Source organism: Ranitomeya imitator, chromosome 9 (assembly GCF_032444005.1).
Source record: "Ranitomeya imitator isolate aRanImi1 chromosome 9, aRanImi1.pri, whole genome shotgun sequence".
In the NCBI taxonomy this organism is placed as follows: domain Eukaryota; kingdom Metazoa; phylum Chordata; class Amphibia; order Anura; family Dendrobatidae; genus Ranitomeya; species Ranitomeya imitator.
The window spans coordinates 14,177,239-14,188,810 of record NC_091290.1 but is presented as its reverse complement, the minus strand read 5'-3'; positions in this window follow the sequence as shown (position 1 = coordinate 14,188,810).

Here is an 11,572-nt window from a genome sequence, read left to right as displayed (position 1 = left end):
AAGAATATAACTACTATAATACTGCCCCTATATACAAGAATATAACTACTATAATACTGCTCTTATGTACAAGAATATAACTACTATAATACTGCCCCTATGTACAAGAATATAACTACTATAATACTGCTCCTATGTACAAGAATATAACTACTATAATACTGCCCCTATATACAAGAATATAACTACTATAATACTGCCCCTATGTGCAAGAATATAACTACTATAATACTGCCCCTATGTACAAGAATAGAACTACTATAATACTGCCCCTATGTACAAGAATATAACTACTATAATACTGCCCCTATGTACAAGAATATAACTACTATAATACTGCCCCTATGTGCAAGAATATAACTACTATAATACTGCCCCTATGTACAAGAATAGAACTACTATAATACTGCCCCTATGTACAAGAATATAACTACTATAATACTGCCCCTATGTACAAGAATATAACTACTATAATACTGCCCCCTATGTACAAGAATATAACTACTATAATACTGCCCCCTATGTATAAGAATATAACTATTATAATACTGCCCCTATGTACAAGAATATAACCACTATAATACTGCTCCTATGTACAAGAATATAACTACTATAATACTGCCCCTATGTACAAGAATATAACCACCATAATATTGCCCCTATGTACAAGAATATAACTATTATAATACTGCCCCTATGTACAAGAATATAACTACTATAATACTGCTCTTATGTACAAGAATATAACTACTATAATACTGCTCCTATGTATAAGAATATAACTACTATAATACTGCTCCTATGTACAAGAATATAACTACTATAATACTGCCCCTATGTACAAGAATATAACTACTATAATACTGCTCCTATGTACAAGAATATAACTACTATAATACTGCCCCTATGTACAAGAATATAACCACCATAATATTGCCCCTATGTACAAGAATATAACTATTATAATACTGCTCCTATGTATAAGAATATAACTACTATAATACTGCTCTTATGTACAAGAATATAACTACTATAATACTGCTCCTATGTATAAGAATATAACTACTATAATACTGCTCCTATGTACAAGAATATAACTACTATAATACTGCCCCTATGTACAAGAATATAACTACTATAATACTGCTCCTATGTACAAGAATATAACTACTATAATACTGCCCCTATATACAAGAATATAACTACTATAATACTGCCCCTATGTACAAGAATATAACTACTATAATACTGCCCCTATGTACAAGAATAGAACTACTATAATACTGCCCCTATGTACAAGAATATAACTACTATAATACTGCCCCTATGTACAAGAATATAACTACTATAATACTGCCCCCTATGTACAAGAATATAACTACTATAATACTGCCCCCTATGTACAGGAATATCACTACTATAATACTGCTCCTATGTACAAGAATATAACTACTATAATACTGCCCCTATGTACAAGAATATAACTACTATAATACTGCTCCTATGTACAAGAATATAACTACTATAATACTGCCCCTATGTACAAGAATATAACTACTATAATACTGCTCCTATGTATAAGAATATAACTATTATAATACTGCCCCTATGTACAAGAATATAACCACTATAATACTGCTCCTATGTACAAGAATATAACTACTATAATACTGCCCCTATGTACAAGAATATAACCACTATAATATTGCCCCTATGTACAAGAATATAACTATTATAATACTGCCCCTATCTACAAGAATATAACCACTATAATACTGCTCCTATGTACAAGAATATAACTACTATAATACTGCTCCTATGTGCAAGAATATAACTACTATAATACTGCTCCTATGTACAAGAATATAACTACTATAATACTGCTTCTATGTACAAGAATATAACTACTATAATACTGCTCCTATGTACAAGAATATAACTACTATAATACTGCTCCTATGTATAAGAATATAACTACTATAATACTGCTCCTATGTATAAGAATATAACTACTATAATACTGCTCCCTGTGTATAAATAAGATCATTTGAGTATGAGACTGGAGCAGTGACGTCTTCAGATGCTGAGATGTTTCTTGTCTCGCCCAGTGTCAGGCAGCTGCTTAGCTCGGATGCTGCCGGTGACAGCTGTCAGTAAGATTTCCGTCTCTTCCTCCTCGCATAATGCTAATTTCTAATAAATCTCACATAATACGTCACAGGCTTTGTCTATTGTATCGCTACAAGCTGCGTTTTAATTGACGTTTGTAGATCTTTATCAGGACGACGGCTGAGCTGAATTCCTCTTCACACGAAATATTAAACATCCCCGAGACTGGCACCGAGGAATCCTCCAGCTGCTCAGGGTATGTGCGCCATCACTTTTACATAATGCAAATTGCCTCTTCAGGGAGGAAGAGAACTTGAACGCTGCAGCGCCACCTGTTGGAAGCAACAATCCTACATGTATCTTTCGTCCCTTTAACGGGTCTTGCAATATGACAGAATTAGAGTCTCAATTTGCTGACACAGTGTTTCGGGGTACTACCTCTCATCAGTGCAAAGTAAGAGAGCTGATTTGGATTTCATAATGCAATAAACACAGACTGAAAAAGGGCAGAGATAGTGCAGACCTTGCAATCTTTTTTTTTTTTGGGGGGGGAGTGGGGGGGGGAGATTGGCAGAAATAGTAAAACTATAGGATTTACTATAATAGCAGAAGGTGTGTAACACTTTTCCTACCAGTATATTCATTGCTCCAATTCATCTGGAATAAAATTGATAATTAAGTTAGTTAAATATTTCCTACTGTTCAGTGTACACAGCTCCTATCAACTGTAGTATTCAGCTGGGCTCCTGTTGCAAGGATGCCAGGTTTGGAGATAACTCTGATCCTGGCCATTTAACTCTGGCAACAAAGCGCTTGGGAAATCCTTGTTTATCTAGGCGACCATAATTGTGATTGAAAAATTAAAATCCATAAAACACCTCCAGAAGGGAGAAAGAGCTTGCAATCTAACAAGTTACCTTTACATGACTCCTATGCAGCTGACCCCCTCCTTTGGAAACATGTAATGAAGGAAAATCCTAATGGCTAGCAGATGCAAGGCCAATCTTAGCTTGAATGCACAAGAATGCGAAAAAGGACAGATTTACGACCAGTAGAGATAAGAGCTCCAGCTAGAAAGAAAACGTAAAATCCTTTGTCTACTTTATAGAAATTATGAAGTGAGGTTTCATGGATAGGAAAGTCATATTTTCGGAAAAGTGATGAAATGGTGAACGCAAAGCATGGTTTTGCATCGCTGGGTGATGGCCATGGTTCTGCCAAATGGATATCAGACAGATAGAAGACAAAATCTATGCCGCGTCTCCTATCTATGGACAGATAAAATCGTGATAGGAAAGATGATGGTAATATCTACCGCCTGGGACCTCCAGGGGTGAAGATATCGTAAAAGTTGGGGATCTCATAATTTTTTAAGACGGAAGCACATTTTATACAGTAATTCTCTGAAGTCCAGCCCTGTTATGAGTTACCAGAGGGGAGGTATGTGAGTGCAACTTGTGTTAATAAAAGGCCATTTCCAATTATGATCCTTGTTCACTGGGGTTCTTCCCTCCATAAATCTGAGCCATTTCCATGACCCAGGTTTAGTCATTTTCTTTCGTTATTCCTTTTCATTTTATGTAATTGCATATTCTGTATTGTTTTGTCCACTTTGTAAAATGTTTTATATATTTTTATAAACACTGCCTACTTTTCGGATTAATTATATAAAAATGTAATAGCTTTGTTCCTCTTGTTCTATAAACCGCATCACCCGAAGCCATACGCTACCTGTAACGAGTGTCCAATCGGCCTAAAAAGGGACTGGTGGTGGCACCGAGTTGTTTTCTTGGGTTATTGTGGAATTGGCAGTGACCGTAGCGGGATATATATATATATATTCCATTCATTGGAATCGGTAGTTTATTTACCATACAATGTTAACCACTGAGCCGCTGTCCTTAATTTAAAAGCTTTCAGGGGTTATTCCTTTCTGAAAAAATGAAGTCTAGAAAATGCCATCCTTTTATGATTAGTGGGGGTCTGACCTCTGAGACCCCCACCCATCCTGAGTTTTTCGGAATTGCAATGGTGATCTATGTTCTCCCTGCACAGCGGCCATCACTGGACAGTGAAGGGTTTGCACTACTAAGACAATGAGCTAGCCCCTTCATACTTAGGATTGTTGGAGGTCCCAGCGACCTATCCCTGGCGTTACGCCATAACTTTATCTGATGGGAATAGCCGTTTAAAGGGGTCCTCTTGGGCTAAAAGACGTTGGCCGTCATTCTACAGTTTTGGCATCTGATACATATTTGGATCCGTTGGGCAGAGCAGAAGCCGCGGGTACTAGTCAGCGCTACCCGATGGGCATTATAGAGGGTGGCCCCCTACTCCGGACCCCCTTACGCCATAAAATGGATTAAAGAATAGGACTCCTGTCCCCTCCACTGACTGTTGTACATAGAAGTCCTGATGTTGAGACAAAATAAATAGCGATCAGATGAATGAGTGAACTGTGACAGCTGTATCATCTCGGGATAGGAAATATATCAGCGTAAGCGCTAACGTCTTCATAACTACCGCTCCCTCATTCCTCATGCCGATACTGCCCCCTAAAGGCCACTGTACAGACAGCACATTATGGGACATTCTTTCTTTGGAACGCAGAGTCTACAGGTTTCCTATCTACGGGCCGATGAGCAAAGTCAGAAGAAGGAGATCAGACCGTCAGTCTTAGCGCATTTCAGGGTAGAGCTGCACAATACGGTTACTTTCTAGCGCCGGCCTGACATGATGACATAGATGAGGTGTTCCATATCAGTAATAATAATCTTTATTTTTATATAGCGCTAACATATCCCGCAGCGCTGGTTCCCTTTGATCACACAGTATCAAAAAGAATGACGCTTCGATTTTTTGACACTATAGCGCTAAAAAAAGTCTATGGAAAGAAGAAAATAATCCTAGAAATCTGGAGAATAAAGAGGAGCTGAGACGCAAAGTCCATTTAAAAAGTGGCAGAACTTCCATTCTATAAGACAGAACTTCTTTAGTCTATTTTGGACTGCATTCTTCATTTCAAACACAAGAGGGCGACAGAAGCTTTGAGATAATAATTATTTCCAATTCCTAGATTTCATCATCTTCTTGAAAAATTATTTAAAAAAATGAATGACAAAGAAAGAAAAAATAACTTTCCGATAGCAATGGCCAATCCTTAGGTTATAATGTTGTAACTTGAAGCTCGTACCCCAATGCAAAACCTCCAACCTCCCCCAGTTATTACCGATCATTATTAAGGTCTTTTTATATGAGCCAAGGGGACCTCTTGGGCCCCCTAGGCTCCAGGACACGGGTGTGATTGCAATCCTGCACCTATTATAGTTTTTCCCCTAGGGCCTAGACCAACGCCTGTCACCCCCACTGATTAGTTACACAGTCGGACGACACAGCGCCATACACTGTGAAGTGGCCGTTCTCAGGTACTGCAGCTCAGCTGTCACAGATGTGTCAGAGGCTGCAGACCATTGCACTGCATCTGTCTGCACAAAGTCTCAGCAGTTTCCTTTGCAGACTTCTGCCTGGTCCTTCTGACGCTCGGACCCAGTGGCCACCTTCCCACGGCTCTAATGGTCACACCTGGATCTGGGTGGTTATGACTCCCAACTTGATGTTGGGAGGTGCGGGTGATATTTTCTATTTGCACTTCACTGATGAGGCTTGGAGCTGTAGCAGTTGGCTAGCGTCTTCTTTGGAGTTTGGAGGACGTTGGTGTTATGCTCTAGTGGGGATTGACTTGTGTTCATCCTGCCCTTCCCGATGCAGGGCTTATCGCCAGGGTCGGCAGGGATTAGGTTCCTGCTCGGCGATACGTGTGAAACCTACATAGGGATGATAGGGCAGACAGGGTGATGTTAGATCTGTCTAGGGGTCTCCACCCCCTTCCTTAGTGTTTGGTTCCCTTTGCCTTATTCCTTCGTGTTGGACTTAGCCTTTCCTACACGTTGCATGAAATCAGCTCCTATGGAAGTGAATGTGAGCCAAGCTGCACATGGCAGCGGACACTACACAATGCAGAGCTGCGCTCTTCAACTCTTTACACTGTGTACATCCAGCTACAGCCAGTGCTGGTAACAGCTGATCGGAGAGAGGGAGCTGCAGGTCGGACCCCCATCAATCTGATATGCATTATTAATCTGATATAATGCAGGGAGCTCCGCTGTGCAGGGATATAATGCAGGGAGCTCCGCTGTGCAGGGATATAATGCAGAGCGCTCCACTGTGCAGAGAAATAATGCAGGGAGCTCTGCTGTACAGGGATATAATGCGGGGAGCACTGCTGTGCAGGGATATAATGCAAGGAGTTCCGCTGTGCAGGGATATAATGTAGGGAGCTCCGCTGTGCAAGGATATAATGCAGGGAGCTCCGCTGTGCAGGGATATAATGCAGGGGGCTCCGCTGTGCAAGGATATAATGCAGGGAGCTCCGCTGTGCAGGGATATAATGTAGGGAGCTCCGCTGTGCAAGGATATAATGCAAACAGCTCTGCTGTGCAGGGATATAATGCAGGGGGCTCCGCTGTGCAGGGATATAATGCAGGGAGCTCCGCTGTGCAGGGATATAATGCAGGGAGCTCCGCTGTGCAGGGATATAATGCAGGGAGCTCCGCTGTGCAGGGATATAATGCAGGGGAGCTCTGCTGTGCAGGGATATAATGCAGGGAGCTCCACTGTGCAGGGAGCTCCGCTGTGCAGGGATATAATGCAGGGGGCTCTGCTGTGCAGGGATATAATGCAGGAAGCTCCGCTGTGCAGGGATATAATGCAGTTAGCTCTGCTGTGCAGGGATATAATGCAGGGAGCTCCGCTGTGCAGGGATATAATGCAGTTAGCTCTGCTGTGCAGGGATATAATGCAGGGAGCTCCGCTGTGCAGGGATATAATGCAGGGAGCTCCGCTGTGCAGGGATATAATGCAGTTAGCTCTGCTGTGCAGGGATATAATGCAGGGAGCTGCACTGTGCAGGGATATAGTGCAGGGAGCTCCGCTGTGCAGGGATATAATGCAGGGAGCTGCACTGTGCAGGGATATAGTGCAGGGAGCTCCGCTGTGCAGGTATATAATGCAGGGAGCTCCGCTGTGCAGGGATATAATGCAGGGAGCTGCACTGTGCAGGGATATAGTGCAGGGAGCTCCGCTGTGCAGGGATATAATGCAGGGAGCTCTGCTGTGCAGGGATATAGTGCAGGGAGCTCCGCTGTGCAGGGATATAATGCAGGGAGCTCTGCTGTGCAGGGATATAATGCAGGGAGCTCTGCTGTGCAGGTATATAATGCAGGGAGCTGCACTGTGCAGGGATATAGTGCAGGGAGCTCCGCTGTGCAGGTATATAATGCAGGGAGCTCTGCTGTGCAGGGATATAATGCAGGGAGCTCCGCTGTGCAGGGATATAATGCAGGGAGCTCTGCTGTGCAGGGATATAATGCAGAGAGCTCTGTTGTGCAGGGATATAATGCAGGGAGCTTCGCTGTGCAGGGATATAATGCAGGGAGCTCCGCTGTGCAGGGATATAATGCAGTTAGCTCTGCTGTGCAGGGAAATAATGCAGGGAGCTGCACTGTGCAGGGATATAGTGCAGGGAGCTCCGCTGTGCAGGGATATAATGCAGGGAGCTGCACTGTGCAGGGATATAGTGCAGGGAGCTCCGCTGTGCAGGGATATAATGCAGGGAGCTCTGCTGTGCAGGGATATAGTGCAGGGAGCTCCGCTGTGCAGGGATATAATGCAGGGAGCTCTGCTGTGCAGGGATATAATGCAGGGAGCTCTGCTGTGCAGGGATATAATGCAGGAAGCTCCGCTGTGCAGGGATATAATGCAGGGAGCTCCGCTGTGCAGGGATATAATGCAGGGAGCTCTGCTGTGCAGGGATATAGTGCAGGGAGCTCCGCTGTGCAGGGATATAATGCAGGGAGCTCTGCTGTGCAGGGATATAGTGCAGGGAGCTCCGCTGTGCAGGGATATAATGCAGGGAGCTCTGCTGTGCAGGGATATAGTGCAGGGAGCTCCGCTGTGCAGGGATATAATGCAGGGAGCTCTGCTGTGCAGGGATATAGTGCAGGGAGCTCCGCTGTGCAGGGATATAATGCAGGGAGCTCTGCTGTGCAGGGATATAGTGCAGGGAGCTCCGCTGTGCAGGGATATAATGCAGGGAGCTCTGCTGTGCAGGGATATAGTGCAGGGAGCTCCGCTGTGCAGGGATATAATGCAGGGAGCTTTGCTGTGCAGGGATATAATGCAGGGAGCTCCGCTGTGCAGGGATATAATGCAGGGAGCTCTGCTGTGCAGGGATATAATGCAGGGAGCTCTGCTGTGCAGGTATATAATGCAGGGAGCTGCACTGTGCAGGGATATAGTGCAGGGAGCTCCGCTGTGCAGGTATATAATGCAGGGAGCTCTGCTGTGCAGGGATATAATGCAGGGAGCTCCGCTGTGCAGGGATATAATGCAGGGAGCTCTGCTGTGCAGGGATATAATGCAGAGAGCTCTGTTGTGCAGGGATATAATGCAGGGAGCTTCGCTGTGCAGGGATATAATGCAGGGAGCTCCGCTGTGCAGGGATATAATGCAGGGAGCTCCGCTGTGCAGGGATATAATGCAGGGAGCTCCGCTGTGCAGGGATATAATGCAGGGAGCTCTGCTGTGCAGGGATATAATGCAGGGAGCTCCGCTGTGCAGGGATATAATGCAGGGAGCTCCGCTGTGCAGGGATATAATGCAGGGAGCTCCGCTGTGCAGGGATATAATGCAGGGAGCTCCGCTGTGCAGGGATATAATGCAGGGAGCTCTGCTGTGCAGGGATATAATGCAGGGAGCTCCGCTGTGCAGGGATATAGTGCAGGGAGATCCGCTGTGCAGGGATATAATGCAGGGAGCTCCGCTGTGCAGGGATATAATGCAGGGAGATCCGCTGTGCAGGGATATAATGCAGGGAGCTCCGCTGTGCAGGGATATAATGCAGGGAGCTCTGCTGTGCAGGGATATAATGCAGGGAGCTCTGCTGTGCAGGGATATAATGCAGGGAGCTCCGCTGTGCAGGGATATAGTGCAGGGAGATCCGCTGTGCAGGGATATAATGCAGGGAGCTCCGCTGTGCAGGGATATAATGCAGGGAGCTCCGCTGTGCAGGGATATAGTGCAGGGAGCTCCGCTGTGCAGGGATATAATGCAGGGGGCTCCGCTGTGCAGGTATATAATGCAGGGAGCTCCGCTGTGCAGGGATATAATGCAGGGAGCTCCGCTGTGCAGGGATATAATGCAGGGAGCTCCGCTGTGCAGGGATATAATGCAGGGAGCTCTGCTGTGCAGGGATATAATGCAGGGAGCTCCGCTGTGCAGGGATATAATGCAGGGAGCTCTGCTGTGCAGGGATATAATGCAGGGAGCTCTGCTGTGCAGGGATATAATGCAGGGAGCTCCGCTGTGCAGGGATATAATGCAGGGAGATCCGCTGTGCAGGGATATAATGCAGGGAGCTCCGCTGTGCAGGGATATAATGCAGGGAGCTCCGCTGTGCAGGGATATAGTGCAGGGAGCTCCGCTGTGCAGGGATATAATGCAGGGGGCTCCGTTGTGCAGGTATATAATGCAGGGAGCTCCGCTGTGCAGGGATATAATGCAGGGAGCTCCGCTGTGCAGGGATATAATGCAGGGAGCTCCGCTGTGCAGGGATATAATGCAGGGAGCTCCGCTGTGCAGGGATATAATGCAGGGAGATCCGCTGTGCAGGGATATAATGCAGGGAGCTCCGCTGTGCAGGGATATAATGCAGGGAGCTCCGCTGTGCAGGGATATAATGCAGGGAGCTCTGCTGTGCAGGGATATAATGCAGGGAGCTCTGCTGTGCAGGGATATAATGCAGGAAGCTCCGCTGTGCAGGGATATAATGCAGGGAGCTCCGCTGTGCAGGGATATAATGCAGGGAGCTCTGCTGTGCAGGGATATAGTGCAGGGAGCTCCGCTGTGCAGGGATATAATGCAGGGAGCTCTGCTGTGCAGGGATATAGTGCAGGGAGCTCCGCTGTGCAGGGATATAATGCAGGGAGCTCTGCTGTGCAGGGATATAGTGCAGGGAGCTCCGCTGTGCAGGGATATAATGCAGGGAGCTCTGCTGTGCAGGGATATAGTGCAGGGAGCTCCGCTGTGCAGGGATATAATGCAGGGAGCTCTGCTGTGCAGGGATATAGTGCAGGGAGCTCCGCTGTGCAGGGATATAATGCAGGGAGCTCTGCTGTGCAGGGATATAGTGCAGGGAGCTCCGCTGTGCAGGGATATAATGCAGGGAGCTTTGCTGTGCAGGGATATAATGCAGGGAGCTCCGCTGTGCAGGGATATAATGCAGGGAGCTCTGCTGTGCAGGGATATAATGCAGGGAGCTCTGCTGTGCAGGTATATAATGCAGGGAGCTGCACTGTGCAGGGATATAGTGCAGGGAGCTCCGCTGTGCAGGTATATAATGCAGGGAGCTCTGCTGTGCAGGGATATAATGCAGGGAGCTCCGCTGTGCAGGGATATAATGCAGGGAGCTCTGCTGTGCAGGGATATAATGCAGAGAGCTCTGTTGTGCAGGGATATAATGCAGGGAGCTTCGCTGTGCAGGGATATAATGCAGGGAGCTCCGCTGTGCAGGGATATAATGCAGGGAGCTCCGCTGTGCAGGGATATAATGCAGGGAGCTCCGCTGTGCAGGGATATAATGCAGGGAGCTCTGCTGTGCAGGGATATAATGCAGGGAGCTCCGCTGTGCAGGGATATAATGCAGGGAGCTCCGCTGTGCAGGGATATAATGCAGGGAGCTCCGCTGTGCAGGGATATAATGCAGGGAGCTCCGCTGTGCAGGGATATAATGCAGGGAGCTCTGCTGTGCAGGGATATAATGCAGGGAGCTCCGCTGTGCAGGGATATAGTGCAGGGAGATCCGCTGTGCAGGGATATAATGCAGGGAGCTCCGCTGTGCAGGGATATAATGCAGGGAGATCCGCTGTGCAGGGATATAATGCAGGGAGCTCCGCTGTGCAGGGATATAATGCAGGGAGCTCTGCTGTGCAGGGATATAATGCAGGGAGCTCTGCTGTGCAGGGATATAATGCAGGGAGCTCCGCTGTGCAGGGATATAGTGCAGGGAGATCCGCTGTGCAGGGATATAATGCAGGGAGCTCCGCTGTGCAGGGATATAATGCAGGGAGCTCCGCTGTGCAGGGATATAGTGCAGGGAGCTCCGCTGTGCAGGGATATAATGCAGGGGGCTCCGCTGTGCAGGTATATAATGCAGGGAGCTCCGCTGTGCAGGGATATAATGCAGGGAGCTCCGCTGTGCAGGGATATAATGCAGGGAGCTCCGCTGTGCAGGGATATAATGCAGGGAGCTCTGCTGTGCAGGGATATAATGCAGGGAGCTCCGCTGTGCAGGGATATAATGCAGGGAGCTCTGCTGTGCAGGGATATAATGCAGGGAGCTCTGCTG